The sequence below is a fragment of the Rhipicephalus microplus genome, chromosome X, assembly GCF_043290135.1.
Source record: "Rhipicephalus microplus isolate Deutch F79 chromosome X, USDA_Rmic, whole genome shotgun sequence".
Taxonomy (NCBI): domain Eukaryota; kingdom Metazoa; phylum Arthropoda; class Arachnida; order Ixodida; family Ixodidae; genus Rhipicephalus; species Rhipicephalus microplus.
Window position 1 is genome coordinate 258,102,272 of NC_134710.1, and position 17,801 is coordinate 258,120,072.

The 17,801-nt window shown below is 43.5% G+C and overlaps 51 non-coding genes across 51 annotated transcripts; all 51 read right to left on the reverse strand.

Moving 5' to 3' along the window:
- Nucleotides 1-1,910: 1,910 nt before the first annotated feature.
- Nucleotides 1,911-1,983, reverse strand: TRNAR-UCG (transfer RNA arginine (anticodon UCG)). The gene has a single exon. It is a non-coding gene; the product is annotated as a tRNA-Arg (tRNA).
- Nucleotides 1,984-2,246: 263 nt separating this feature from the next.
- TRNAR-UCG (transfer RNA arginine (anticodon UCG)) lies at nucleotides 2,247-2,319 on the reverse strand. Its single transcript has one exon. It is a non-coding gene; the product is annotated as a tRNA-Arg (tRNA).
- Nucleotides 2,320-2,585: 266 nt separating this feature from the next.
- TRNAR-CCG (transfer RNA arginine (anticodon CCG)) lies at nucleotides 2,586-2,658 on the reverse strand. The gene has a single exon. It is a non-coding gene; the product is annotated as a tRNA-Arg (tRNA).
- Nucleotides 2,659-2,921: 263 nt separating this feature from the next.
- Nucleotides 2,922-2,994, reverse strand: TRNAR-UCG (transfer RNA arginine (anticodon UCG)). Its single transcript has one exon. It is a non-coding gene; the product is annotated as a tRNA-Arg (tRNA).
- Nucleotides 2,995-3,091: 97 nt separating this feature from the next.
- Nucleotides 3,092-3,164, reverse strand: TRNAR-UCG (transfer RNA arginine (anticodon UCG)). Its single transcript has one exon. It is a non-coding gene; the product is annotated as a tRNA-Arg (tRNA).
- Nucleotides 3,165-3,261: 97 nt separating this feature from the next.
- On the reverse strand, nucleotides 3,262-3,334 carry TRNAR-UCG (transfer RNA arginine (anticodon UCG)). Its single transcript has one exon. It is a non-coding gene; the product is annotated as a tRNA-Arg (tRNA).
- Nucleotides 3,335-3,430: 96 nt separating this feature from the next.
- Nucleotides 3,431-3,503, reverse strand: TRNAP-UGG (transfer RNA proline (anticodon UGG)). The gene has a single exon. It is a non-coding gene; the product is annotated as a tRNA-Pro (tRNA).
- Nucleotides 3,504-3,770: 267 nt separating this feature from the next.
- On the reverse strand, nucleotides 3,771-3,843 carry TRNAR-UCG (transfer RNA arginine (anticodon UCG)). Its single transcript has one exon. It is a non-coding gene; the product is annotated as a tRNA-Arg (tRNA).
- A 267-nt stretch (nucleotides 3,844-4,110) lies between these two features.
- Nucleotides 4,111-4,183, reverse strand: TRNAR-UCG (transfer RNA arginine (anticodon UCG)). Its single transcript has one exon. It is a non-coding gene; the product is annotated as a tRNA-Arg (tRNA).
- A 97-nt stretch (nucleotides 4,184-4,280) lies between these two features.
- Nucleotides 4,281-4,353, reverse strand: TRNAR-UCG (transfer RNA arginine (anticodon UCG)). Its single transcript has one exon. It is a non-coding gene; the product is annotated as a tRNA-Arg (tRNA).
- Nucleotides 4,354-4,622: 269 nt separating this feature from the next.
- On the reverse strand, nucleotides 4,623-4,695 carry TRNAR-UCG (transfer RNA arginine (anticodon UCG)). Its single transcript has one exon. It is a non-coding gene; the product is annotated as a tRNA-Arg (tRNA).
- Nucleotides 4,696-4,794: 99 nt separating this feature from the next.
- TRNAR-UCG (transfer RNA arginine (anticodon UCG)) lies at nucleotides 4,795-4,867 on the reverse strand. The gene has a single exon. It is a non-coding gene; the product is annotated as a tRNA-Arg (tRNA).
- Nucleotides 4,868-4,963: 96 nt separating this feature from the next.
- On the reverse strand, nucleotides 4,964-5,036 carry TRNAR-UCG (transfer RNA arginine (anticodon UCG)). Its single transcript has one exon. It is a non-coding gene; the product is annotated as a tRNA-Arg (tRNA).
- Nucleotides 5,037-5,301: 265 nt separating this feature from the next.
- On the reverse strand, nucleotides 5,302-5,374 carry TRNAR-UCG (transfer RNA arginine (anticodon UCG)). Its single transcript has one exon. It is a non-coding gene; the product is annotated as a tRNA-Arg (tRNA).
- A 597-nt stretch (nucleotides 5,375-5,971) lies between these two features.
- On the reverse strand, nucleotides 5,972-6,044 carry TRNAR-UCG (transfer RNA arginine (anticodon UCG)). Its single transcript has one exon. It is a non-coding gene; the product is annotated as a tRNA-Arg (tRNA).
- Nucleotides 6,045-6,314: 270 nt separating this feature from the next.
- TRNAR-UCG (transfer RNA arginine (anticodon UCG)) lies at nucleotides 6,315-6,387 on the reverse strand. The gene has a single exon. It is a non-coding gene; the product is annotated as a tRNA-Arg (tRNA).
- Nucleotides 6,388-6,989: 602 nt separating this feature from the next.
- Nucleotides 6,990-7,062, reverse strand: TRNAR-UCG (transfer RNA arginine (anticodon UCG)). Its single transcript has one exon. It is a non-coding gene; the product is annotated as a tRNA-Arg (tRNA).
- Nucleotides 7,063-7,160: 98 nt separating this feature from the next.
- Nucleotides 7,161-7,233, reverse strand: TRNAR-UCG (transfer RNA arginine (anticodon UCG)). Its single transcript has one exon. It is a non-coding gene; the product is annotated as a tRNA-Arg (tRNA).
- A 258-nt stretch (nucleotides 7,234-7,491) lies between these two features.
- On the reverse strand, nucleotides 7,492-7,564 carry TRNAR-UCG (transfer RNA arginine (anticodon UCG)). The gene has a single exon. It is a non-coding gene; the product is annotated as a tRNA-Arg (tRNA).
- Nucleotides 7,565-7,661: 97 nt separating this feature from the next.
- TRNAR-UCG (transfer RNA arginine (anticodon UCG)) lies at nucleotides 7,662-7,734 on the reverse strand. The gene has a single exon. It is a non-coding gene; the product is annotated as a tRNA-Arg (tRNA).
- A 97-nt stretch (nucleotides 7,735-7,831) lies between these two features.
- TRNAR-UCG (transfer RNA arginine (anticodon UCG)) lies at nucleotides 7,832-7,904 on the reverse strand. The gene has a single exon. It is a non-coding gene; the product is annotated as a tRNA-Arg (tRNA).
- A 98-nt stretch (nucleotides 7,905-8,002) lies between these two features.
- TRNAR-UCG (transfer RNA arginine (anticodon UCG)) lies at nucleotides 8,003-8,075 on the reverse strand. Its single transcript has one exon. It is a non-coding gene; the product is annotated as a tRNA-Arg (tRNA).
- A 263-nt stretch (nucleotides 8,076-8,338) lies between these two features.
- Nucleotides 8,339-8,411, reverse strand: TRNAR-UCG (transfer RNA arginine (anticodon UCG)). Its single transcript has one exon. It is a non-coding gene; the product is annotated as a tRNA-Arg (tRNA).
- A 99-nt stretch (nucleotides 8,412-8,510) lies between these two features.
- TRNAR-UCG (transfer RNA arginine (anticodon UCG)) lies at nucleotides 8,511-8,583 on the reverse strand. Its single transcript has one exon. It is a non-coding gene; the product is annotated as a tRNA-Arg (tRNA).
- A 97-nt stretch (nucleotides 8,584-8,680) lies between these two features.
- On the reverse strand, nucleotides 8,681-8,753 carry TRNAR-UCG (transfer RNA arginine (anticodon UCG)). The gene has a single exon. It is a non-coding gene; the product is annotated as a tRNA-Arg (tRNA).
- Nucleotides 8,754-8,851: 98 nt separating this feature from the next.
- TRNAR-UCG (transfer RNA arginine (anticodon UCG)) lies at nucleotides 8,852-8,924 on the reverse strand. Its single transcript has one exon. It is a non-coding gene; the product is annotated as a tRNA-Arg (tRNA).
- A 778-nt stretch (nucleotides 8,925-9,702) lies between these two features.
- On the reverse strand, nucleotides 9,703-9,775 carry TRNAR-UCG (transfer RNA arginine (anticodon UCG)). Its single transcript has one exon. It is a non-coding gene; the product is annotated as a tRNA-Arg (tRNA).
- Nucleotides 9,776-10,038: 263 nt separating this feature from the next.
- Nucleotides 10,039-10,111, reverse strand: TRNAR-UCG (transfer RNA arginine (anticodon UCG)). The gene has a single exon. It is a non-coding gene; the product is annotated as a tRNA-Arg (tRNA).
- A 99-nt stretch (nucleotides 10,112-10,210) lies between these two features.
- Nucleotides 10,211-10,283, reverse strand: TRNAR-UCG (transfer RNA arginine (anticodon UCG)). The gene has a single exon. It is a non-coding gene; the product is annotated as a tRNA-Arg (tRNA).
- A 265-nt stretch (nucleotides 10,284-10,548) lies between these two features.
- Nucleotides 10,549-10,621, reverse strand: TRNAR-UCG (transfer RNA arginine (anticodon UCG)). The gene has a single exon. It is a non-coding gene; the product is annotated as a tRNA-Arg (tRNA).
- A 267-nt stretch (nucleotides 10,622-10,888) lies between these two features.
- On the reverse strand, nucleotides 10,889-10,961 carry TRNAR-UCG (transfer RNA arginine (anticodon UCG)). Its single transcript has one exon. It is a non-coding gene; the product is annotated as a tRNA-Arg (tRNA).
- A 265-nt stretch (nucleotides 10,962-11,226) lies between these two features.
- TRNAR-UCG (transfer RNA arginine (anticodon UCG)) lies at nucleotides 11,227-11,299 on the reverse strand. Its single transcript has one exon. It is a non-coding gene; the product is annotated as a tRNA-Arg (tRNA).
- A 438-nt stretch (nucleotides 11,300-11,737) lies between these two features.
- On the reverse strand, nucleotides 11,738-11,810 carry TRNAR-UCG (transfer RNA arginine (anticodon UCG)). Its single transcript has one exon. It is a non-coding gene; the product is annotated as a tRNA-Arg (tRNA).
- Nucleotides 11,811-11,908: 98 nt separating this feature from the next.
- On the reverse strand, nucleotides 11,909-11,981 carry TRNAR-UCG (transfer RNA arginine (anticodon UCG)). Its single transcript has one exon. It is a non-coding gene; the product is annotated as a tRNA-Arg (tRNA).
- A 430-nt stretch (nucleotides 11,982-12,411) lies between these two features.
- On the reverse strand, nucleotides 12,412-12,484 carry TRNAR-UCG (transfer RNA arginine (anticodon UCG)). Its single transcript has one exon. It is a non-coding gene; the product is annotated as a tRNA-Arg (tRNA).
- Nucleotides 12,485-12,581: 97 nt separating this feature from the next.
- TRNAR-UCG (transfer RNA arginine (anticodon UCG)) lies at nucleotides 12,582-12,654 on the reverse strand. Its single transcript has one exon. It is a non-coding gene; the product is annotated as a tRNA-Arg (tRNA).
- A 97-nt stretch (nucleotides 12,655-12,751) lies between these two features.
- Nucleotides 12,752-12,824, reverse strand: TRNAR-UCG (transfer RNA arginine (anticodon UCG)). Its single transcript has one exon. It is a non-coding gene; the product is annotated as a tRNA-Arg (tRNA).
- Nucleotides 12,825-13,082: 258 nt separating this feature from the next.
- On the reverse strand, nucleotides 13,083-13,155 carry TRNAR-UCG (transfer RNA arginine (anticodon UCG)). Its single transcript has one exon. It is a non-coding gene; the product is annotated as a tRNA-Arg (tRNA).
- A 263-nt stretch (nucleotides 13,156-13,418) lies between these two features.
- TRNAR-UCG (transfer RNA arginine (anticodon UCG)) lies at nucleotides 13,419-13,491 on the reverse strand. The gene has a single exon. It is a non-coding gene; the product is annotated as a tRNA-Arg (tRNA).
- A 435-nt stretch (nucleotides 13,492-13,926) lies between these two features.
- Nucleotides 13,927-13,999, reverse strand: TRNAR-UCG (transfer RNA arginine (anticodon UCG)). The gene has a single exon. It is a non-coding gene; the product is annotated as a tRNA-Arg (tRNA).
- Nucleotides 14,000-14,097: 98 nt separating this feature from the next.
- TRNAR-UCG (transfer RNA arginine (anticodon UCG)) lies at nucleotides 14,098-14,170 on the reverse strand. The gene has a single exon. It is a non-coding gene; the product is annotated as a tRNA-Arg (tRNA).
- A 265-nt stretch (nucleotides 14,171-14,435) lies between these two features.
- Nucleotides 14,436-14,508, reverse strand: TRNAR-UCG (transfer RNA arginine (anticodon UCG)). Its single transcript has one exon. It is a non-coding gene; the product is annotated as a tRNA-Arg (tRNA).
- A 437-nt stretch (nucleotides 14,509-14,945) lies between these two features.
- On the reverse strand, nucleotides 14,946-15,018 carry TRNAR-UCG (transfer RNA arginine (anticodon UCG)). The gene has a single exon. It is a non-coding gene; the product is annotated as a tRNA-Arg (tRNA).
- Nucleotides 15,019-15,116: 98 nt separating this feature from the next.
- Nucleotides 15,117-15,189, reverse strand: TRNAR-UCG (transfer RNA arginine (anticodon UCG)). Its single transcript has one exon. It is a non-coding gene; the product is annotated as a tRNA-Arg (tRNA).
- Nucleotides 15,190-15,789: 600 nt separating this feature from the next.
- Nucleotides 15,790-15,862, reverse strand: TRNAR-UCG (transfer RNA arginine (anticodon UCG)). The gene has a single exon. It is a non-coding gene; the product is annotated as a tRNA-Arg (tRNA).
- Nucleotides 15,863-15,959: 97 nt separating this feature from the next.
- TRNAR-UCG (transfer RNA arginine (anticodon UCG)) lies at nucleotides 15,960-16,032 on the reverse strand. The gene has a single exon. It is a non-coding gene; the product is annotated as a tRNA-Arg (tRNA).
- Nucleotides 16,033-16,129: 97 nt separating this feature from the next.
- Nucleotides 16,130-16,202, reverse strand: TRNAR-UCG (transfer RNA arginine (anticodon UCG)). Its single transcript has one exon. It is a non-coding gene; the product is annotated as a tRNA-Arg (tRNA).
- Nucleotides 16,203-16,301: 99 nt separating this feature from the next.
- Nucleotides 16,302-16,374, reverse strand: TRNAR-UCG (transfer RNA arginine (anticodon UCG)). Its single transcript has one exon. It is a non-coding gene; the product is annotated as a tRNA-Arg (tRNA).
- Nucleotides 16,375-16,471: 97 nt separating this feature from the next.
- Nucleotides 16,472-16,544, reverse strand: TRNAR-UCG (transfer RNA arginine (anticodon UCG)). Its single transcript has one exon. It is a non-coding gene; the product is annotated as a tRNA-Arg (tRNA).
- A 261-nt stretch (nucleotides 16,545-16,805) lies between these two features.
- Nucleotides 16,806-16,878, reverse strand: TRNAR-UCG (transfer RNA arginine (anticodon UCG)). Its single transcript has one exon. It is a non-coding gene; the product is annotated as a tRNA-Arg (tRNA).
- Nucleotides 16,879-17,647: 769 nt separating this feature from the next.
- On the reverse strand, nucleotides 17,648-17,720 carry TRNAR-UCG (transfer RNA arginine (anticodon UCG)). Its single transcript has one exon. It is a non-coding gene; the product is annotated as a tRNA-Arg (tRNA).
- Between the last annotated feature and the right edge of the window lie 81 nt (nucleotides 17,721-17,801).

Below are 17,801 nucleotides of genomic sequence, written 5' to 3' on the forward strand. Positions count from 1 at the left end.
AACATGCTTTAACTCATTCACCAACGGGAAAAAATAACGAGAAAAAAAACCGTCCACCACATGACTTGATCCTGCAATCTTCTGATCTGAAGTTAGACGTCTTATGGATTAGGCCACGCGGACAATTTTACGTTATTAGAGCAAAATGAAATGTAACATAGAAGGTGCAGCATGCTTTAACTCATTCACCACAGGGAAGAAAATAACGAGAAAAAAAAACCGTCTGCGACAGGACTCGAACCTGCAATCTTCTGATCCGAAGTCAGACGCCTTATCCATAAGGCAACGCGGACACTTTTTTGTTTTTGAGAAATAAATGTAACAGAGAAGGTATGCTTTAACGCATTCACCACCGTGAATAAAAATTAACGAGGGAAAAAAACCGTGCGCGACGGGAGTCGAACATGCAATCTTCTGATCCGAAGTCAGACGCCTTATTCATTACGTCACGTGGACACTTTCTTTTATTAGAGCAATTTTAAATGCAACAGAGAAGGTGCAGCATGCGTTTACTCATTCACCACCGGGAGAAAAATAACAAGGCAAAATAACCGTCGGTGACGGGACTCGAACTGCAATCTTCTCATCCGAAGACAGACGCCTTATCCATTAGGCCACGCGGACACTTTCTTGTATTAGAGCAATTTGAAATGTAAGAGAGAAGGTGCAGCATGCTTTAACTCATTCACTAACGGAAAAAAAATAACGAGGAAAAAAACCATCCGCCACATGACTTGATCCTGCATTCTTCTGATCCGAAATCAGACGCCTTATTCATTAGGCCACGCGGACACTTTGTCTTTAATAGAGCGAAATGAAATGTAACATAAAAGGTGCAGCATGCGTTCACTCATTCACCAGCGGATAAAAAATAACGAGGAAAAAAAACCGTCCGCCACAGGACACGACTCTGCAATCGTCTGAACCGAAGTCAGACGCCTTATCCATGAGGCCACCCAGACACTTTCGTTTGTTTGTGAGAAATAAATGTAACAGAGAAGGTACAACATGCTTTAACGCATTCACCACCGTGAATAAAAAATAACGAGGAAAGAAAAGCGTCCGCGACAGGACTCGAACCTGCATTCTTCTGATCCGAAATCAGGCGCCTTATCCATTATGCCACGCGGAATACTTTCTTTTGCTAGAGCGAATTGAAATGTAACAGAGAAGGTGCAGCATGCTTTAACTCATTCAGCAACGGGAAGAAAATAACGAGGAAAGAAAAACCGTCCGCCACATAACTCGAACCTGCAATATTCTGATCAGAAGTGAAACGCCTTATCCATTAGGCCACGTGGACACTTTCTTTTGTTAGAGCGAATTGAAAGGTAACATAGAAGGTGCAGCATGCTTTAACTCATTCACCAACGGGAAAAAATAACCAGAAAAAAAAAACCGTCCACCACATAACTAGATCCTGCAATCTTCTGATCTGAAGTTGGAGTCTTATCGATTAGGCCACGCGGACAATTTTACGTTATTAGAGCAAAATGAAATGTAACATAGAAGGTGCAGCATGCTTTAACTCATTCACCACAGGGAAGAAAATAACGAGAAAAAAAAACCGTCTGCGACAGGACTCGAACCTGCAATCTTCTGATCCGAAGTCAGACGCCTTATTCATCAGGCCACGCGGACAATTTTTTTTATTAGAGCGATAATGAAATGTAACAGAGAAGGTGCAGTATGCTTTAACTCATTTACCACCGGGAAACAATAAGGAAGAAAAAAAAGCCGTCCCCGACAGGACTCGGACCTGCAATCTTCTGATCTGAAGTCAGACGCCTTATCGATTAGGCCACGCGGACAATTTTAATTTATTAGAGCGAAATGAAATGTCACATAGAAGGTGCAGCATGCTTTAACTCATTCACCACCGGGAAGAAAATAACGTGGAAAAAAAAAACCGTCCGCGACAGGACTCGAACTTGCAATCTTTTGATCCGAAGTCAGACGCCTTATCCATTAGGCCACACGGACACTTTCATTTGTTAGTGAGAAATTAAATGTACCAGAGAAGGTACAGCAGGCTTTAACCTATTCACCGCCAGGAATGAAAAAACCGAGGAAAAAAAAACTTACGCCACAGGACACGAATCTGCAATCGTCTGAACCGAAGTCAGACGCCTTATTCATAAGGCAACGCGGACACTTTTTTGTTTTTGAGAAATAAATGTAACAGAGAAGGTATGCTTTAACGCATTCACCACCGTGAATAAAAATTAACGAGGAGAAAAAAAAACCGTCCGCGACAGGACTCGAACCTGCAATCTTCTGATCCGAAGTCAGACGCCTTATCCATTAGGCCACGCGGAGAATTTTACTTTATTAGAGCGAAATAAAATGTAACATAGAAGGTGCAGCATGCTTTAAATCATTCACCACCGGGAAACAATAAGAAAGAAAAAAAAGCCGTCCCCGACCGGACTCGGACCTGCAATCTTCTGATCTGAAGTCAGACGCCTTTTCGATTAGGCCACGCGGACAATTTTACTTTAATAGAGCGAAATGAAATGTCACAAAAAGGTGCAGCATGCTTTAACTCATTCACCACCGGAAAGAAAATAACGAGGGAAAAAAACCGTCCGCGACAGGACTCGAACCTGCAATCTTCTGGTCCGGAGTCAGACGCCTTATCCATTAGGCCACGCGGACACTTTCATTTGTTAGTGAGAAATTAAATGTACCAGAGAAGGTACAGCATGCTTTAACCCATTCACCACCGGGAATGAAAAACCGAGGAAAAAAAAAACCTTCCGCCACAGGACACGAATCTGCAATCATCTGAACCGAAGTCAGACGCCTTATCCATAAGGCAACGCGGACACTTTTTTTGTTTGTGAGAAATAAATGTAACAGAGAAGGTATGCTTTAACGCATTCACCACCGAGAATAAAAATTAACGAGGAAAAAAAAACCGTCCACGACAGGACTCGAACTTGCAATCTTCTGATCCGAAGTCAGACGCCTTATCCATTAGGCCACGCAGACAATTTTACTTTATTAGAGCGAAATGAAATGTAACATAGAAGGTGCAGCATGCTTTAACTCATTAACCACAGGGAAGAAAATAACGAGGAAAAAAAACCATCCGCGACAGGACTCGAACCTGCAATCTTCTGATCCGAAGTCAGACGCCTTATCCAATAGGCCACGCGGATAGTTCGTCTTTATTAGAGCGAAATTAAATGTAACACAGAAGGTGCAGCGTGCTTTAACTCATTCACCATAGGGAAGAAAATAACGAGGAAAAAAAAGCGTCCGCGACAGGATTCGAACCTGCAATCTTCTGATCCGAAGTCAGACGCCTTATCCATTACGCCACGCGGACACTTCGTCTTTATGAGAGCGAAATGAACTGTAACAGAGAAGCTGCAGCATGCTTTAACTCATTCAGCACCGGGAAGAAAATAACGAGAAAAAAAACCATCCGCGACAGGACTCGAACCTGCAAACTTCTGATCCCAAGTCAGACGCCTTATCCATTAGGCCACGCGGACACTTCGCCTTTATTAGAGCGAAATGAAATGTAACATAGAAGGTGCAGCATGCGTTCACTCATTCACCACAGGGAAGAAAATAACGAGAAAAAAAAACCGTCCGCGACAGTATTCGAACCTGCAATCTTCTGATCCGAAATCAGTTGCCTTATTCATTAGGTCACGCCGACACTTTCTTTTATTAGAGCAATTTGAAATTCAAAATAGAAGGTGCAGCATGCTTTAACTCATTCAACACCGGGAAGTAAATAACGAGGAAAAAAAAACCGTTCGCGACAGGACTCGAACCTGCAATCTTCTGATCCGAAGTCAGACGCCTTATTCATTAGGCCACGCGGACAATTATTTTTATTAGAGCGAAATGAAATGTAACAGAGAAGGTGCAGTATGCTTTAACTCATTCACCACCGGGAAACAATAAGGAAGAAAAAAAAGCCGACCCCGACAAGACTCGGACCTGCAATCTTCTGATCTGAAGTCAGACGCCTTTTCGATTAGGCCACGCGGACAATTTTACTTTATTAGAGCGAAATGAAATGTCACATAGAAGGTGCAGCATGCTTTAACTCATTCACCACCGGGAAGAAAATAACGAGGAAAAAAAAACCGTCCGCGACAGGACTCGAACCTGCAATCTTCTGATCCGAAGTCAGACGCCTTATCCATTAGGCCACGCGGAAAATTTTACTTTATTAGAGCGAAATGAAATGTAACATAGAAGGTGCAGCATGCTTCAACTCATTCACCACAGGGAAGAAATTTACGAGAAAAAAAAACCGTCCGCGACAGGACTCGAACCTGGAATCTTCTGATCCGAAGTCAGACGCCTTATCCAGTAGGCCACGCGGACACTTCTTCTTTATTAGAGCGAAATGAACTGAAACAGAGAAGGTGCAGCATGCGTTAACTCATTCACCAACGAGAAAAAAATAACGAGGAAAAAAAACAATCCGTGACAGGACTCAAACCTGCAATAATCTGATCCGAAGTCAGGCGCCTTATCCATTAGGCCAAGCGGACAATTTTTACGTTATTAGAGCGAAATGAAATGTAACATAGTAGGTGCAGCATGCTTTAACTCATTCACCACAGGGAAGAAAATAACGAGGAAAAAAAAACCGTCCGCGACAGGACTCGAACCTGCAATCTTCTGATCCGAAGTCAGGCGCCTTATCCATTAGGCCAAGCGGACAATTTTTACGTTATTAGAGCGAAATGAAATGTAACATAGTAGGTGCAGCATGCTTTAACTCATTCACCACAGGGAAGAAAATAACGAGGAAAAAAAAACCGTCCGCGACAGGATTCGAACCTGCAATCTTCTGATCCGAAGTCAGACGCCTTATCCATTAGGCCACGCGGACACTTCGTCTTTATGAGAGCGAAATGAACTGTAACAGAGAAGGTGCAGCATGCTTTAACTCATTCAGCACCGGGAAGAAAATAACGAGAAAAAAAACCATCCGCGACAGGATTCGAACCTGCAATCTTCTGATCCGAAGTCAGATGCCTTATCCATTAGGCCACGCGGACACTTCGCCTTTATTAGAGCGAAATGAAATGTAACATAGAAGGTGCAGCATGCGTTCACTCATTCACCACAGAGAAAAAAATAACGAGAAAAAAAAACAATCCGTGACAGGACTCAAACCTGCAATAATCTGATCCGAAATCAGTTGCCTTATTCATTAGGTCACGCCGACACTTTCTTTTATTAGAGCAATTTGAAGTTCAAAATAGAAGGTGCAGCATGCTTTAACTCATTCAACACCGGGAAGTAAATAACGAGAAAAAAAACCGTCCGCGACAGGACTCGAACCTGCAATTTTCTGATCCGAAGTCAGACGCCTTATTCATTAGGCCACGCGGACAATTTTTGATTAGAGCGAAATGAAATGTAACAGAGAAGGTGCAGTATGCTTTAACTCATTCACCACCGGGAAACAATAAGGAAGAAAAAAAAGCCGTCCCTGACAGGACTCGGACCTGCAATCTTCTGATCTGAAGTCAGACGCCTTTTCGATTAGGCCACGCGGACAATTTAGCTTTATTAGAGCGAAATGAAATGTCACAAAAAGGTGCAGCATGCTTTAACTCATTCACCACCGGAAAGAAAATAACGAGCAAAAAAAAACCGTCCACGACAAGACTCGAACCTGCAATCTTCGATCCGAAGTCAGACGCCTTATCCATTAGGCCACGCGGACACTTTCATTTGTTAGTAAGAAATTAAATGTACCAGAGAAGGTACAGCATGCTTTAACCCATTCACCACCGGGAATGAAAAACCGAGGAAAAAAAAACCTTCCGCCACAGGACACGAATCTGCAATCATCTGAACCGAAGTCAGACGCCTTATCCATAAGGCAACGCGGACACTTTTTTTGTTTGTGAGAAATAAATGTAACAGAGAAGGTATGCTTTAACGCATTCACCACTGAGAATAAAAACTAACGAGGAAAAAAAACCGTCCACGACAGGACTCGAACCTGCAATCTTCTGATCCGAAGTCAGACGCGTTATCCATTAGGCCACGCGGACAATTTTACTTCGTTAGAGCGAAATGAAATGTAACATAGAAGGTGCAGCATGCTTTAACTCATTCACCACAGGGAAGAAAATAACGAGGAAAAAAAAAAACCGACCGCGACAGGACTCGAACCTGCAATCTTCTGATCCGAAGACAGACGCCTTATCCAATAGGCCACGCGGACACTTCGTCTTCATTAGAGCGAAATGAAATGTAACACAGAAGTTGCAGCGTGCTTTAACTCATTCACCACAGGGAAGAAAATAACGAGGAAAAAAAACCGTCCGCGACAGGATTCGAACCTGCTATCTTCTGATCCGAAGTCAGACGCCTTATCCATTAGGCCACGCGGACACTTCGTCTTTATGAGAGCGAAATGAACTGTAACAGAGAAGGTGCAGCATGCGTTCACTCATTCACCACAGAGAAAAAAATAACGAGAAAAAAAACAATCCGTGACAGGACTCAAACCTGCAATAATCTGATCCGAAATCAGTTGCCTTATTCATTAGGTCACGCCGACACTTTCTTTGATTAGAGCAATTTGAAATTCAAAATAGAAGGTGCAGCATGCTTTAACTCATTAAACACCGGGAAGTAAATAACGAGGAAAAAAAACCGTCCACGACAGGACTCGAACCTGCAATCTTCGATCCGAAGTCAGACGCCTTATCCATTAGGCCACGCGGACACTTTCGTTTGTTAGTGAGAAATTAAATGTACCAGAGAAGGTACAGCATGCTTTAACCCATTCACCACCGGGAATGAAAAAACCGAGGAAAAAAAAAAACCTTCTGCCACAGGACAAGAATCTGCAATCGTCTGAACCGAAGTCAGGCGCCTTATCCATAAGGCAACGCGGACACTTTTTTTGTTTGTGAGAAATAAATGTAACAGAGAAGGTATGCTTTAACGCATTCACCACCGTGAATAATAATTAACGAGGAAAAAAAAACCATCCGCGACAGGACTCGAACCGGCAATCTTCTGATCCGAAGTCAGACGCCTTATCCATTAGGCCACGCGGACACTTCGCCTTTATTAGAGCGAAATGAAATGTAACATAGAAGGTGCAGCATGCTTTAGCTCATTCACTACAGGGAAGAAAATAACGAGGAAAAAAAAACCGTCCGCGACAGGACTCGAACCTGGAATCTTCTGATCCGAAGTCAGACGCCTTATCCAATAGGCCACGCGGACACTTCGTCTTTATTAGAGCGAAATGAAATGTAACACAGAAGGTGCAGCGTGCTTTAACTCATTCACCACAGGGAAGAAAATAACGAGGAAAAAAAACCGTCCGCGAACCTGCAATCTTCTGATCCGAAGTCAGACGCCTTATCCATTAGGCCACGCGCACACTTCGTTTTTATGAGTGCGAAATGAACTGTAACAGAGAAGGTGCACCATGCTTTAACTCATTCAGCACCGGGAAGAAAATAACGAGGAAAAAAAAACCGTCCGCGACAGGACTCGAACCTGCAGTCTTCTGATCCGAAGTCAGATGCCTTATTCATTAGGCCACGCGGACAATTTTACTTTATTAGAGCGAAATGAAATGTCACATAGAAAGTGCAGCATGCTTTAACTCATTCACCACCGCGAAGAAAATAACGAGAAAAAAAAACCGTCCGCGACAGGACTCGAACCTGAAATCTTCTGATCCGAAGTCAGACGCCTTATCCATTAGGCCACGCGGACACTTTCTTTTATTAGAGCAATTTGAAATTCAAAATAGAAGGTGCAGCATGCTTTAACTCATTCAACACCGGGAAGTAAATAACGAGGAAAAAAAAACCGTCCGCGACAGGACTCGAACCTGCAATCTTCTGATCCGAAGTCAGATGCCTTATTCATTAGGCCACGCGGACAATTTTACTTTATTAGAGCGAAATGAAATGTCACATAGAAAGTGCAGCATGCTTTAACTCATTCACCACCGCGAAGAAAATAACGAGAAAAAAAAAACCGTCCGCGACAGGACTCGAACCTGAAATCTTCTGATCCGAAGTCAGACGCCTTATCCATTAGGCCACGCGGACACTTTCATTTGTTAGTGAGAAATTAAATGTACCAGAGAAGGTACAGCATGCTTTAACCCATTCACCACCGGGAATGAAAAACCGAGGAAAAAAAAAACCTTCCGCCACAGGACACGAATCTGCAATCATCTGAACCGAAGTCAGACGCCTTATCCATAAGGCAACGCGGACACTTTTTTTGTTTGTGAGAAATAAATGTAACAGAGAAGGTATGCTTTAACGCATTCACCACTGAGAATAAAAATTAAGGAGGAAAAAAAAACCGTCCACGACAGGACTCGAACCTGCAATCTTCTGATCCGAAGTCAGACGCGTTATCCATTAGGCCACGCGGACACTTTTACTTTATTAGAGCGAAATGAAATGTAACATAGAAGGTGCAGCATGCTTTAACTCATTCACCACAGGGAAGAAAATAACGAGGAAAAAAAAAACCGTCCGCGACAGGACTCGAACCTGGAATCTTCTGATCCGAAGTCAGACGCCTTATCCAATAGGCCACGCGGATACTTCGTCTTTATTAGAGCGAAATGAAATGTAACACAGAAGGTGCAGCGTGCTTTAACTCATTCACCAAAGGGAAGAAAATAACGAGGAAAAAAAACCGTCCGCGACAGGATTCGAACCTGCAATCTTCTGATCCGAAGTCAGACGCTTTATCCATTAGGCCACGCGGACACTTCGTCTTTATGAGAGCGAAATGAACTGTGACAGAGAAGGTGCAGCATGCTTTAACTCATTCAGCACCGGGAAAAAAATAACGAGGAAAAGAAAACCATCCGCGACAGGACTCGAACCTGCAATCTTCTGATCCGAAGTCAGACGCCTTATCCATTAGGCCACGCGGACACTTCGCCTTTATTAGAGCGAAATAAAATGTAACATAGAAGGTGCAGCATGCGTTCACTCATTCACCACAGAGAAAAAAATAACGAGGAAAAAATAACCGTCCGTGACAGGACTCGATCCTGCAATAATCTGATCCGAAATCAGTTGCCTTATCCATTAGGTCACGCCGACACTTTCTTTTATTGAAGCAATTTGAAATTCAAAATAGAAGGTGCAGCATGCTTTAACTCATTCAACACCGGGAAGTAAATAACGAGGAAAAAAAAAACCGTCCGCGACAGGACTCGTACCTGCAATCTTCTGATCCGAAGGCAGACGCCTTATTCATTAGGCCACGCGGACAATTATTTTTATTAGAGCGAAATGAAATGTAACAGAGAAGGTGCAGTATGCTTTAACTCATTCACCACCGGGAAACAATAAGGAAGAAAAAAAAGCCGTCCCCGACAAGACTCGGACCTGCAATCTTCTGATCTTAAGTCAGACGCCTTTTCGATTAGGCCACGCGGACAATTTTACTTTATTAGAGCGAAATGAAATGTCACATAGAAGGTGCAGCATGCTTTAACTCATTCACCACCGTGAAGAAAATAACGAGGAAAAAAAAACCGTCCGCGATAGGACTCGAACCTGCAATCTTCGATCCGAAAACAGACGCCTTATCCATTAGGCCACGCGGACACTTCGTCTTTATGAGAGCGAAATGAACTGTAACAGAGAAGGTGCAGCATGCTTTAACTCATTCAGCCCTGGGAAGAAAATAACGAGGAAAAAAAACCAACCGCGACAGGACTCGAACCTGCAATCTTCTGATCCGAAGTCAGACGCCTTATCCATTAGGCCACACGGACACTTCTGTTTGTTAGTGAGAAATGAAAGTTACCAGAGAAGGTACAGTATGCTTTAACCAATTCACCACCGGGAATAAAAAAACGAGGAAAAAAACCGTCGAAGACAGGACTCGAACACGCAATCTTCTTATACGAAGTCAGACGCCTTATCCATTAGGCCACGCGGACACTTTCTTGATTTGCGCAATTTGAAATGTAACAGAGAAGGTGCAGCATGCTTTGACTCATTCACCAACGGGAAAAAAATAACGAGGAAAAAAAACCGTCCGCGACAGGATTCGAACCTGCAATGTTCTGATTCGAAGTCAGACGCCTTATCCATTAGGCCACGCGGACACTTCGTCTTTATAAGAGCGAAATGAACTGTAACAGAGAAGGTGCAGCATGCTTTAACTCATTCACCACCGGGAAGAAAATAACGAGGAAAAAAAAAACCGTCCACGACAGGACTCGAACCTGCAATCTTCTGATCCGAAGTCAGACGCCTTAGGCATTAGGCCACGCGGACACTTTCATTTCTTAGTGAGAAATAAATGTACCAGAGAAAGTACAGCATGCTTGAACCATTCACCACCGGGAATGAAAAAACCGAGGAAAAAAAAACCTCCGCCAAAGGACACGAATCTGCAATCGTCTGAACCGAAGTCAGACGCCTTATCCAATAGGCCACGCGGATACTTCTTCTTTATTAGAGCGAAATGAAATGTAACACAGAAGGTGCAGCGTGCTTTAACTCATTCACCACAGGGAAGAAAATAACGAGGAAAAAAAACCGTCCGCGACAGGATTCGAACCTGCAATCTTCTGATCCGAAGTCAGACGCCTTATCCATTAGGCCACGCGGACACTTCGCCTTTATATGAGCGAAATGAAATGTAACATAGAAGGTGCAGCATGCGTTCACTCATTCACCACAGAGAAAAAAATAACGAGGAAAAAAAACAATCCGTGACAGGACTCGAACCTGCAATAATCTGATCCGAAATCAGTTGCCTTATGCATTAGGTCACGCCGACACTTTCTTTTATTAGAGCAATTTGAAATTCAAAATAGAAGGTGCAGCATGCTTTAACTCATTCAACACCGGGAAGTAAATAACGAGGAAAAAAAAACCGTCCGCGACAGGACTCGAACCTGCAATCTTCTGATCCGAAGTCAGACGCCTTATCTATTAGGCCACGCGGACACTTCGCCTTTATTAGAGCGAAATGAAATGCAACATAGAAGGTGCAGCATGCGTTCACTCATTCACCACAGAGAAAAAATAACGAGGAAAAAAAAACCGTCCGTGAAAGGACTCGAACCTGCAATAATCTGATCCGAAATCAGTTGCCTTATTCATTAGGTCACGCCGACACTTTTTTTTATTAGAGATTTGAAATTCAAAATAGAAGGTGCAGCATGCTTTAACTCATTCAACACCGGGAAGTAAATAACGAGGAAAAAAAAACCGTCCGCGACAGGACTCGAACCTGCAATCTTCTGATCCGAAGTCAGACGCCTTATTCGTTAGGCAACGCGGACAATTTTTTTTGTTAGAGCGAAATGAAATGTAACAGAGAAGATGCAGTATGCTTTAACTCATTCACCACCGGGAAAAAATAAGGAAGAAAAAAAAAAGCCGTCCCCGACAGGACTCGGACCTGCAATCTTCTGATCTGAAGTCAGACGCCTTTTCGATTAGGCCACGCGGACAATTTTACTTTATTAGAGCGAAATGAAATGTCACATAGAATGTGCAGCATGCTTTAACTCATTCACCACCGGGAAGAAAAAAACGAGGAAAAAAAAACCATCCGCGACAGGACTCGAACCTGCAATCTTCGATCCGAAGTCAGACGCCTTATCCATTAGGCCTCGCGGACACTTTTGTTTGTTTGTGAGAAATAAATGTAACAGAGAAGGTACAGCATGCTTTAACGCATTCACCACCGTGAATAAAAAATAACGAGGACAAAAAACCGTCTGCGACAGGACTCGAACCTGCAATCCTCTGATCCGAAGTCAGACGCCTTATCCATTAGGCCACGCGGACACTTCGCCTTTATTAGAGTGAAACGAAATGTAACATAGAAGGTGCAGCATGCATTCACTCATTCACCACAGAGAAAAAAATAACGAGGAAAAAAAAACCGTCCGCGACAGGATTCGAACCTGCAATTTTCTGATCCGAAGTCAGACGCCTTATTCATTAGGCCACGCGGACACTTCGTCTTTATGAGAGCGAAATGAAATGTCACAAAAAGGTGCAGCATGCTTTAACTCATTCACCACCGGAAAAAAATAACGAGGAAAAAAAACCGTCCACGACAGGACTCGAACCTGCAATCTTCGATCCGCAGTCAGACGCCTTATCCATTAGGCCACGCGGACACTTTCGTTTGTTAGTGAGAAATTAAATGTACCAGAGAAGGTACAGCATGCTTTAACCCATTCACCACCGGGAATGAAAAAACCGAGGAAAAAAAAACCTTCTGCCACAGGACAAGAATCTGCAATCGTCTGAACCGAAGTCAGACGCCTTATCCATAAGGCAACGCGGACACTTTTTTTGTTTGTGAGAAATAAATGTAACAGAGAAGGTATGCTTTAACGCATTCACCACCGTGAATAATAATTAACGAGGAAAAAAAAACCGTCCGCGACAGGACTCGAACCTGCAATCTTCTGATCCGAAGTCAGACGCCTTATCCATTAGGCCACGCGGACAATTTTACTTTATTAGAGCGAAATGAAATGTAACATAGAAGGTGCAGCATGCTTTAACTCATTCACCACAGGGAAGAAAATAACGAGGAAAAAAAACCGTCCGCGACAGGACTCGAACCTGGAATCTTCTGATCCGAAGTCAGACGCCTTATCCAATAGGCCACGCGGACACTTCGTCTTTATTAGAGCGAAATGAAATGTAACACAGAAGGTGCAGCTTGCTTTAACTCATTCACCACAGGGAAGAAAATAACGAAGAAAAAAAACCGTCCGCGACAGGATTCGAACCTGCAATCTTCTGATCCGAAGTCAGACGCCTTATCCATTAGGCCACGCGGACACTTCGTCTTTCTTAGAGCGAAATGAAATGTAACACAGAAGGTGCAGCGTGCTTTAACTCATTCACCACAGGGAAGAAAATAACGTGGAAAAAAAACCGTCCGCGACAGGATTCGAACCTGCAATCTTCTGATCCGAAGTCAGACGCGTTTTCGATTAGGACACGCGGACAATTTTGAGCGAAATGAAAAGTCACATAGAAGGTGCAGCATGCTTTAACTCATTCACCACCGGGAATAAAATAACGAGTTAAAAAAACCGTCCGCGACAGGACTCGAACCTGCAATCTTCTGATCCGAAGTCAGACGCCTTATCCATTAGGCCACGCGGACACTTTCGTTTGTTTGTGAGAAATTAAATGTACCAGAGAAGGTACAGCATGCTTTAACCCATTCACCACCGGGAATGAAAAAACCGAGGAAAAAAAAAACCTTCCGCCACAGCACACGAATCTGCAATCGTCTGAACCGAAGTCAGACGCCTTATCCATAAGACAACGCGGACACTTTTTTTGTTTGTGAGAAATCAATGTAACAGAGAAGGTATGCTTTAACGCATTCACCACCGAGAATAAAAATTAACGAGGAAAAAAAACCGTCCGCGACAGGACTCGAACCTGCAATCTTCTGATCCGAAGTCAGACGCCTTATCCATTAGGTCACGCGGACAATTTTACTTTATTAGAGCGAAATGAAATGTAACATAGAAGGTGCAGCATGCTTTAACTCATTCACCACAGGGAAGAAAATAACGAGGAAAAAAACCGTCCGCGACAGGACTCGAACCTGGAATCTTCTGATCTGAAGTCAGACGCCTTATCCATTAGGCCACGCGGACACTTCGTCTTTATGAGAGCGAAATGAACTGTAACAGAGAAGGGGCAGCATGCTTTAACACATTTAGCCCCGGGAAGAAAATAACGAGGAAAAAAAACCATCCGCGACAGGACTCGTACCTGCAATCTTCTGATCCGAAGTCAGACGCCTGATCTATTAGGCCACGCGGACACTTCGCCTTTATTAGAGCGAAATGAAATGTAACATAGAAGGTGCAGCATGCTTTAACTCATTCACCACAGGGAAGAAAATAACGAGGAAAAAAACCGTCCGCGACAGGACTCGAACCTGGAATCTTCTGATCCGAAGTCAGACGCCTTATCCACTAGGCCACGCGGACACTTCGTCTTTATGAGAGCGAAATGAACTGTAACAGAGAAGGTGCAGCATGCTTTAACTCATTTAGCCCCGGGAAGAAAATAACGAGGAAAAAAAAACCATCCGCGACAGGACTCGAACCTGCAATCTTCTGATCCGAAGTCAGACGCCTTATCTATTAGGCCACGCGGACACTTCGCCTTTATTAGAGCGAAATGAAATGTAACATAGAAGGTGCAGCATGCGTTCACTCATTCACCACAGAGAAAAAATAACGAGGAAAAAAAAACCGTCCGTGAAAGGACTCGAACCTGCAATAATCTGATCCGAAATCAGTTGCCTTATTCATTAGGTCACGCCGACACTTTTTTTTATTAGAGATTTGAAATTCAAAATAGAAGGTGCAGCATGCTTTAACTCATTCAACACCGGGAAGTAAATAACGAGGAAAAAAAAACCGTCCGCGACAGGACTCGAACCTGCAATCTTCTGATCCGAAGTCAGACGCCTTATTCGTTAGGCAACGCGGACAATTTTTTTTGTTAGAGCGAAATGAAATGTAACAGAGAAGATGCAGTATGCTTTAACTCATTCACCACCGGGAAAAAATAAGGAAGAAAAAAAAAGCCGTCCCCGACAGGACTCGGACCTGCAATCTTCTGATCTGAAGTCAGACGCCTTTTCGATTAGGCCACGCGGACAATTTTACTTTATTAGAGCGAAATGAAATGTCACATAGAATGTGCAGCATGCTTTAACTCATTCACCACCGGGAAGAAAAAAACGAGGAAAAAAAAACCATCCGCGACAGGACTCGAACCTGCAATCTTCGATCCGAAGTCAGACGCCTTATCCATTAGGCCACGCGGACACTTTTGTTTGTTTGTGAGAAATAAATGTAACAGAGAAGGTACAGCATGCTTTAACGCATTCACCACCGTGAATAAAAAATAACGAGGACAAAAAACCGTCTGCGACAGGACTCGAACCTGCAATCCTCTGATCCGAAGTCAGACGCCTTATCCATTAGGCCACGCGGACACTTCGCCTTTATTAGAGTGAAACGAAATGTAACATAGAAGGTGCAGCATGCATTCACTCATTCACCACAGAGAAAAAAATAACGAGGAAAAAAAAACCGTCCGCGACAGGATTCGAACCTGCAATTTTCTGATCCGAAGTCAGACGCCTTATTCATTAGGCCACGCGGACACTTCGTCTTTATGAGAGCGAAATGAAATGTAACATAGAAGGTGCAGCATGCGTTCACTCATTCACCACAGAGAAAAAAATAACGAGAAAAAAAACAATCCGTGACAGGACTCAAACCTGCAATAATCTGATCCGAAATCAGTTGCCTTATTCATTAGGTCACGCCGACACTTTCTTTGATTAGAGCAATTTGAAATTCAAAATAGAAGGTGCAGCATGCTTTAACTCATTCAACACCGGGAAGTAAATAACCAGGAAAAAAAACCGTCCACGACAGGACTCGAACCTGCAATCTTCGATCCGAAGTCAGACGCCTTATCCATTAGGCCACGCGGACACTTTCGTTTGTTAGTGAGAAATTAAATGTACCAGAGAAGGTACAGCATGCTTTAACCCATTCACCACCGGGAATGAAAAAACCGAGGAAAAAAAAAACCTTCTGCCACAGGACAAGAATCTGCAATCGTCTGAACCGAAGTCAGGCGCCTTATCCATAAGGCAACGCGGACACTTTTTTTGTTTGTGAGAAATAAATGTAACAGAGAAGGTATGCTTTAACGCATTCACCACCGTGAATAATAATTAACGAGGAAAAAAAACCATCCGCGACAGGACTCGAACCAGCAATCTTCTGATCCGAAGTCAGACGCCTTATCCATTAGGCCACGCGGACACTTCGCCTTTATTAGAGCGAAATGAAATGTAACATAGAAGGTGCAGCATGCTTTAACTCATTCACTACAGGGAAGAAAATAACGAGGAAAAAAAACCGTCCGCGACAGGACTCGAACCCGGAATCTTCTGATCCGAAGTCAGACGCCTTATCCAATAGGCCACGCGGACACTTCGTCTTTATTAGAGCGAAATGAAATGTAACACAGAAGGTGCAGCGTGCTTTAACTCATTCACCACAGGGAAGAAAGTAAAGAGAAAAAAAAACCGTCCGCGACAGGATTCGAACCTGCAATCTTCTGATCCGAAGTCAGACGCCTTATCCATTAGGCCACGCGGACACTTCGTTTTTATGAGAGCGAAATGAACTGTAACAGAGAAGGTGCAGCATGCTTTAACTCATTCAGCACCGGGAAGAAAATAACGAGGAAAAAAAAAACCGTCCGCGACAGGACTCGAACCTGCAGTCTTCTGATCCGAAGTCAGATGCCTTATTCATTAGGCCACGCGGACAATTTTACTTTATTAGAGCGAAATGAAATGTCACATAGAAGGTGCAGCATGCTTTAACTCATTCACCACCGGGAAGAAAATAACGAGGAAAAAAAACCGTCCGCGACAGGACTCGAACCTGCAATCTTCTGATCCGAAGTCAGACGCCTTATCCATTAGGCCACGCGGACACTTTCATTTGTTAGTGAGAAATTAAATGTACCAGAGAAGGTACAGCATGCTTTAACCCATTCACCACCGGGAATGAAAAACCGAGAAAAAAAAAACCTTCTGCTCAGGACACGAATCTGCAATCATCTGAACCGAAGTCAGACGCCTTATCCATAAGGCAACGCGGACACTTTTTTTGTTTGTGAGAAATAAATGTAACAGAGAAGGTATGCTTTAACGCATTCACCACTGAGAATAAAAATTAACGAGGAAAAAAAAACCGTCCACGACAGGACTCGAACCTGCAATCTTCTGATCCGAAGTCAGACGCGTTATCCATTAGGCCACGCGGACAATTTTACTTTATTAGAGCGAAATGAACTGTAACAGAGAAGGTGCAGCATGCTTTAACTCATTCAGCACCGGGAAGAAAATAACGAGGAAAAAAAACCATCCGCGACACGACTCGAACCTGCAATCTTCTGATCCGAAGTCAGACGCCTTATCCATTAGGCCGCGCGGACACTTCGCCTTTATTAGAGCGAAATGAAATGTAACATAGAAGGTGCAGCATGCGTTCACTCATTTACCACAGAGAAAAAAATAACGAGAAAAAAAACAATCCGTGACAGGACTCAAACCTGCAATAATCTGATCCGAAATCAGTTGCCTTATTCATTAGGTCACGCCGACACTTTCTTTGATTAGAGCAATTTGAAATTCAAAATAGAAGGTGCAGCATGCTTTAACTCATTCAACACCGGGAAGTAAATAACGGGGAAAAAAAACCGTCCACGACAGGACTCGAACCTGCAATCTTCGATCCGAAATCAGACGCCATATCCATTAGGCCACGCGCACACTTTCGTTTGTTAGTGAGAAATTAAATGTACCAGAGAAGGTACAGCATGCTTTAACCCATTCACCACCGGAAATGAAAAAACCGAGGAAAAAAAAACCTTCTGCCACAGGACAAGAATCTGCAATCGTCTGAACCGAAGTCAGGCGCCTTATCCATAAGGCAACGCGGACACTTTTTTTGTTTGTGAGAAATAAATGTAACAGAGAAGGTATGCTTTAACGCATTCACCACCGTGAATAATAATTAACGAGGAAAAAAAACCATCCGCGACAGGACTCGAACCGGCAATCTTCTGATCCGAAGTCAGACGCCTTATCCATTAGGCCACGCGGACACTTCGTCTTTTTGAGAGCGAAATGAACTGTAACAGAGAAGGTGCAGCGTGCTTTAAATCATTCACCACAGGGAAGAAAAT